The 6,938-nt window shown below is 40.3% G+C and overlaps 1 pseudogene; it reads left to right on the top strand.

The window, feature by feature from the left end:
- Positions 1 to 1,347: 1,347 nt before the first annotated feature.
- LOC116902763 lies at positions 1,348 to 2,330 on the top strand (annotated as a pseudogene).
- The last annotated feature ends 4,608 nt before the right edge of the window (positions 2,331 to 6,938 follow it).

Raw genomic sequence — 6,938 nt, 5'->3', positions numbered from 1 at the left:
GCCCTACAAAGCCACCCTCTGCTGCATGTGTGGCTGGAGCCATAGATCTATCCATGTGCACTCTTTGGTGGTTTAGTCTCTGGGACCTCCGGGGTGTCTGGTTGGTAGATATGGTCCAATCTATTTGATGTTCTATAAGCTTCTTGTATCTTTTTAGGTATCTCCTTCTTTAGGTTAGGAAAATTTTACTTTAGTGGTTTTTTTCAAAAATGTATTCTGTGTCACCGAGCTGAGTTTCTTCTTCTTCTATTCCTATTATTCTTAGGTTTGGTCTTTTCATAGTGCCCCAGATTTTCTGGATGTGTCAGTCAGATTTAGCATTTGTCTTCTATTGGATCTTCATTGTCTGAGATTTTCTCTTTCATCTCTAGCATTCTCATGGTGAAGCTTGCCTCAATGGTTCCTCTTTGCTTAGTTAGCCTTTTAATTTCCTGAATTTCCTGAATTACTTCTTTTTTATTGCTTTTACTTCCATTTTCAACTTGTGAAAAGTTTTATTTCCTTCAATTGTTTGTTTTTTCTTGGCTTTCTTTAAGGGATTTATTAACTACCTTTTTAAGGAGACCACTAGCATCTTCACAAAATTGTTTTTAATGTCTTTCTTTTGGGCTTTAGCTGCAATGGAATAGTCAGGCCTTGCAGTAGTATTGCTGGGTTCTGTTAGTAACATATTATGCTGGATGTTTATTGTGTTCTTCTGCTGATGTCCAGAAACCTGATTTGGAGGTGATTTTACATCTACATGACTGACTTCTGGGTTTGTCTTTGTTGAATCTGTGTTTTATTCCTTGGTTTCTATTATTTGTCTGATCTTCTAACCTCTGATTAAATATGTTTTTTTATCCTAGTTGAGGGGTGGAGCACTTTGAACGAGGAAGGGAATGGAATTGTTGATATTTTCTGGTGGGAGCACACCAAAAGAGAGGGGTCTGTGTGGGGGCAGTATATCTGGATTTCTAGAGGAATGCATAGCTTCTCATTTAGCAGGGAATTGGGGCTGAGATTTCTTATGATCTTCCTTTTATGAGCAGGAGGCCCAAGAAAGCTGTCCTTGCAGTTTCAAGACACACTTCACAACACTTAACAGCCTAGGATCCACAGGAGTACAAAGCCTTAGAAGCAGAGTGCCAGTGTCCAGGAGCAGCAGCATGCAGATGCACCAGACACATAGAGTATTTTCCACACTTCTATCTTCCCCAAGTTCAACAGTTTAGATGCTGCCCCCTCGATCTGAAGGAACAGTCTTCTTTTTTAGTCTACAGAGTAAAATGCTAGCCTTGGCTCTCTGCTCCTCCCTGTTCCAGAGACAGCCGCATCTTCTCATGAAGTGCCAGAAAAATAGACAATATGGTGAAGGTTGGTGTGAATGGATTTGGCCATATTGAATGCCTGGTTACCAGGGCTGCGTTCCGCTCTACATCTGGCAAAGTGGACACCAACAACCCCTTCATTGACTCAACTACATGGTCTACATGTTCCAGTATGATTCTACCCATAGCAAGTTCAACCACACAGTCAAGGCTGGGAATGGGAAGTTTGTCATCAACGGGAAGCCCATCACCATCCTCTAGGAGCAAGGTCCCGCTAACATCAAATGGGGTGACACTGGTGCTGAGTATATCGTGGAGTCTACTGATGTCTTCACCATCATGGAGAAGGCTGGGCCTCACTTGAAGGGTGGGGCCAAAAGGGTCATCATCTCTGCCCCTTCAGCCAATGCCCCCATGTTTTGGATGGGTGTGAACCATGAGAAATATGACAACTCCCTCAAGATTGTCAGCAATGCATCCTGCACCACCAACTGCTAAGCACCCCTGGCCAAGGTCATCCATGACAACTTTGACATCGTGGAACGGCTCATGACCACAGTCCATGCCATCACTGCCACTCAGAAGACTGTGGATTGCTCCTCTGGAAAACTGTGGTGTGATGGCTGTGGGGCAGCCCAGATCATCATCTCTGCATCCACTGGTACTGCCAAGTCTGTGGGCAAGGTCAACCCAGAGCTGAACCGGAAGCTCACTGGCATCACCTTCTGTGTTCCTACTCCCAGTGTATCCATTGTGGATCTGACATGCTGCCTGGAGAAACCTGCCAAGAAGGTAGTGAAGCAGGCATCTGAGGGCCCACTAAAGGGCATCCTAGGCTACGCTGAAGATCAGGTTGTCTCCTGCGACTTCAACAGCAACTCCTACTCTTCCACCTTTGATGCTGGGGTTGGCATTACTATCAATGAAAACTTTGTAAAGCTCATTTCCTGGTATGGCAATGAATAAGGCTACAGCAAGAGGATGGTGGACCTCATGGCCTATATGGCCTCCAAGGAGTAGAAACCCTGGACCACCCAGACCACCCTAGCAAGGATACTGAGAGCAAGAGAGAAGCCTTCAATTGCTGAGGAGTCCCCATCCCAACTCAGCACCCAACACTGAGAATCTCCTTCACAATTCCATCCCAGACCCCCATAATAACAGGAGGACCCTAGGGAGCACTCCCTTCTCTCTTGAATACCATCAATGAAGTTCGCTGCACTCAAAAAAATACTAGTCTGTTTTAAAACGACTCTTATACGCACCCAGAAATATTGTTTTTCCAGGCACTGAGGCATTTTTTACCTTTCTTTAAATTCATGCATAAAATTAAGCATGACAGTATTTCAAGTACTTGAAGACAAGCTGGGAATCGATTAGCTAGAACGTAGCTGAAGAAGAAATAATTGTCTTCACAACTAGACTACTCTAACTTATTAGCCCCAGAAGACAGAGATGTTTATAGTGCCACCTTTTATGCCCTAGACAGCTCTGAGTGGACACTGGATAGACACACACTTGTTAGAGACTGTCAAAGTCTTTGAACGACAAAAAGCTTTTGGAAATTTCAATCTTTTCTTCAACTGAAGTATAAACTTCATTTAGAAAATGTCAGATTGGTTGCTTTCCATTCTAACCCAGAAATATTCAATAAGCCCCAAAGACTTCTTTGGATGTAACAGATATGGGCAATTTGGCTAAGATACTTACATTTTAAGTATAACCCAGGAACATTTAAAACTTACTGGCTATTTTTCTTTATCCTTCCAAGATAAGGTTTCTCTATAGAGCCTAGTCGGTTCAATGCCAGCACTCTTCTTTCTTGGCTTCCCTCACATGTGCAGTACAGAAATATAAACAGCACCTGCGGGCCCCATGGGTTTTGATTAATTGGGAAAAACTTGCAAATGATTCAGCAAAAGGAAAAAAATTTACCACACAGGACACAGCAAAGGTCAAAAGAGATTTTAGTGACTAATAGCACATTGAGATCTTCTGGAAGAATCCTTGTCTGTCACTGGCAATTTTGTATTTGAATTTTGTATTTTTAAAACATTAATTTTTCATTGTGTGTGTGTATATGTGTGTGTGTGAGTGTGTGTGCATGTGCGTGTATGTGTGCGTGTGTGTGCATGGTGAATTTGAATTTGATTATGCATGTTCACATGTGTGCATGTACAAATGTTTGTATTTGGTTTTGTGCACACATTTTTTATTTAAGAATATGGGTTTCTGAGCACCTAGGTCTCAGATTTTTCTACTGGAAATTAAGGGCATGAGAGTGAGTGGATGACTTCTTGACCCTGTAGAGGAGCTTGACACCTTAACTAAACTCCTGTGTATTTGGGGGAATTTTTTTTTCAATTTCTCATCTAAAGAATGAAACAAAATATGCATATTCTTTTCATGTGATGATCAACTATCTTTAGTTCTTACCTGTTTTCTAACTTATCCTCTGAGTGTGGGCTGTTGCCTATAATAGGTAAAGTATATTTCACATATTTCACATATCTAGATTCTAAGAGGCCTTAAAGACTGGCTCTCTTAGCTGAGATTTTGAGTATACTGTGTCTTAATTTAGGCCTTCCGCACCAACACTTGACTTGGAATATTTTGGAAATGTGGAAGTCTTGGCAAGACTGGAAGCCATCTTCTCATTTAAAGTTTTCTGCACTTGGTAAAATGTATGGTAGAGAACCACCATCCCATCTCTGCACCACATGTAATTTCAATTACCCAGGTGTTACAAGCCTTGAAATCTTTGCTTCTTTCTCCATAGTCATTTGATTATTTGAAGGAAAAGAGAAATATAAAATGCTATGAGAATACAGTCAAAGTTTAAAATGTGCATTGAGACTGCATAGGATCACTAAATTAAAAAACAAAACAAAACAAAACAAAACAAAACTATGTACTATGCCCCTTGCTGTACAATTCTGGATGAGAAAGGGCTGCCACCTATCACCTATGACTGTGTCTCTTTGAGTTTATGTTGATATGAAAGAGTAATGAGTGCCAGAGTCATAGAATTTTCATTTCATTCAAATGGAAGAAAGAAAGCATGAAGGAAGGAGTGACTGTAGCCTTTGGGTTAATCATGGTGGAACTTCTGGTCCTTGAATAACTCAGGCCCCAGGCCTTACCCACCTTTCTACAAAGCAAAACAGAGAACAGCTCATTCAAAAGAGATTTTAGTGACTGGTAGCACATTGACATGTTCTGGAACTCTCATCACAACTTAATTTTCTGTAAAACCCCTTTCTCTGTACAAGACTCTTGGGTACAAGTGCCTAAGAGGTATTTTATATCTCTTCTTTTTATTTTGCAATGAAATTCTCTGTCCAGTTCTGAGATTGTAAGAAGTTGTTTAGTTGGTATTTTTTCTATATAGGAAGAATTAAACTATGCAATAAAATCTCCACAACATGTATTTATAAACAAGTTTAGCAGGTCTCTACCAGTTGTGGAAATGCAAGACAACTAGGTATTTTTCATACTGATAAAACTGAATGCTGTGTGCTTGTGTGCATGATGTAATTATAAGTTCACATATGTGGTTTATGCTTGTGTACAGGTCTCTGTGCACTTGTGTACATGGATGGGGGAGGCCAGAGACTGATATTAGGCATCCTCTTTGATGACTTCTGCCTCTATTATTTTGTTGTTGTTATTGTTGTTGCTGCTGTCAAGTGCTTTTTCTTTTGATAATATTATGTGTACTTTAATGGTATTATGGTATCAGTCATACCTGTAACCCATGCTTATTCCTCTGCCATGTGCTAGAGGTTCTCTGACTGAACCTAAAGCTCATCTATTTGGTAAAGTTGTTTGGCTAACCAACTATAGGAATCCAACTATCCCCACATATCCCACCATATGCTCAAGGCACACATGCTACCATGTCTGACACCTATACGGGTACTAGTAGGTCTGAACTCAGTTTTTCATGTTTACATGGTAGTCCCTTTACTTACTGGGTCATTTTCCAGTCCCAAGATGAATGTTTTAGAACTACCATTACAGAGTTTGTATATTGAAGTTGAGAGACAGAGAGAGACAGAGACAGAGACAGAGACAGAGAGACAGAGACAGAGACAGAGACAGAGATAGAGAGAGGGAGAGACAGAGAGAGAGACAGAGACAGAGATACAGAGAGAGAGAAAGAGAGAGAGAGAGAGAGAGAGAGAGAGAGAGAGAGAGAGAGAGAGAGTCTCTAGTGCTCACATCAGAGTAGGGTGTCAGATCCCTTGGATTCAGATCTAGAGAGGGTTATGGGCTGCCCGATATGGATGCTGGGTACTAAAAATGGGTCCTCTGCTAGAGCAGCAAACTCCCACTAGTTTCTCTCATATTCCAGTATATGACATCTGTTGATCAGATAAGGGGCTTGGACAGTAGGTACTGCATAGTTTAACATCATGACAGGATACAGTTCCATGTCTTTATTCCTAGCTGTGTCATTTTCAGACCTGATGATTGTAACACAGATCAACTGATATTGATATAATGATTAACAAAGAAAATATATTATACTCAACACAGAAAAGTTCTTTGTGATTTCAAGGCAAAAATATACAGAACCAGAACACTAAATAAAGCTTGTAGTTGGAAAGCAGTTTTGCGTACAGCCTGGCTTTTCTACAAGTCTGTGTACATATGTCCTTTCTCTCTGTGTTTGCTTTCTAGGCATCTCAATCACTTTAGGAGTATGTGCTACACCATGACTTTGATTACCTTCCTCATCGTGCACTCATCAATTCTATCTCAGCATACCTCTAACCTTATTTTTATTCAAAATCACTTTTAGCAACAGCTTCCTCATGAACCACAAGGGCTCTCCTAACTCCTCAATTGCAGTGGCTGATATTACTTGTATGTCTTCATTATTTCTCTTGGTAAGACTCTGAGGGGGTCAGCCTACCTTTTCATGCAAGGGTTTGCCACAGGTTTCAAGCCAGAGTCATTTTTGAAGCTTACCTTTAATACTCTTGCTATGGGAGAACAGTCTGTTTTTACCTTAGTACTTACAGAATTAGTATCTATATTCAAATTTGTAAGTCGTTTTGGTCTTTGAGATGCTGTGAAAGCAAGAATGTCTCTGTTATATTATCATTATTTAGCACCATATACAGAACACTGTTGGCTCTTCCCAAAAGAAATAAATGTGTGTCACCAGTGGACAGAGTATTAAATTAACTTTAATAAGTTGTTATACCCGTAGATCTATACATTGTTCAGCCTTCATCTGAGAAGCTCTTATATGCAGTAGATGATGATGTACTCTGACAGAACTATCAAGGTGAAGAGAATAAGAAATTGCAGAATGCTCAATCCTAAATAAGAGTTTGTGTTACATCCTCTACTTCCGAAGCACAGGAAGTCTTTTGACTAAGGGAGAAGAAGATCATAAGAGCCAGAGGCAGTGGATGACTACAAAGAAGATTTGTCCCAGTTGCATATATGAACTTGGAATGATTGACACATCATAAACAAGAGCTGTGGCCGCTCAAGCCAGACCAAATCGCAATGTAGAATTCATTTAAAATTTTCTAGTAGCAACGGCATGTTAAAAAAAACAAAACATGTAAAACTAATTTGATTAATATGCTACTTTACTATACCCATCAC

Source organism: Rattus rattus, chromosome 6 (genome assembly GCF_011064425.1).
Source record: "Rattus rattus isolate New Zealand chromosome 6, Rrattus_CSIRO_v1, whole genome shotgun sequence".
In the NCBI taxonomy this organism is placed as follows: domain Eukaryota; kingdom Metazoa; phylum Chordata; class Mammalia; order Rodentia; family Muridae; genus Rattus; species Rattus rattus.
The sequence above is the reverse complement of the archived record's forward strand: the minus strand, read 5'-3'. Positions and strand labels throughout refer to the sequence as shown.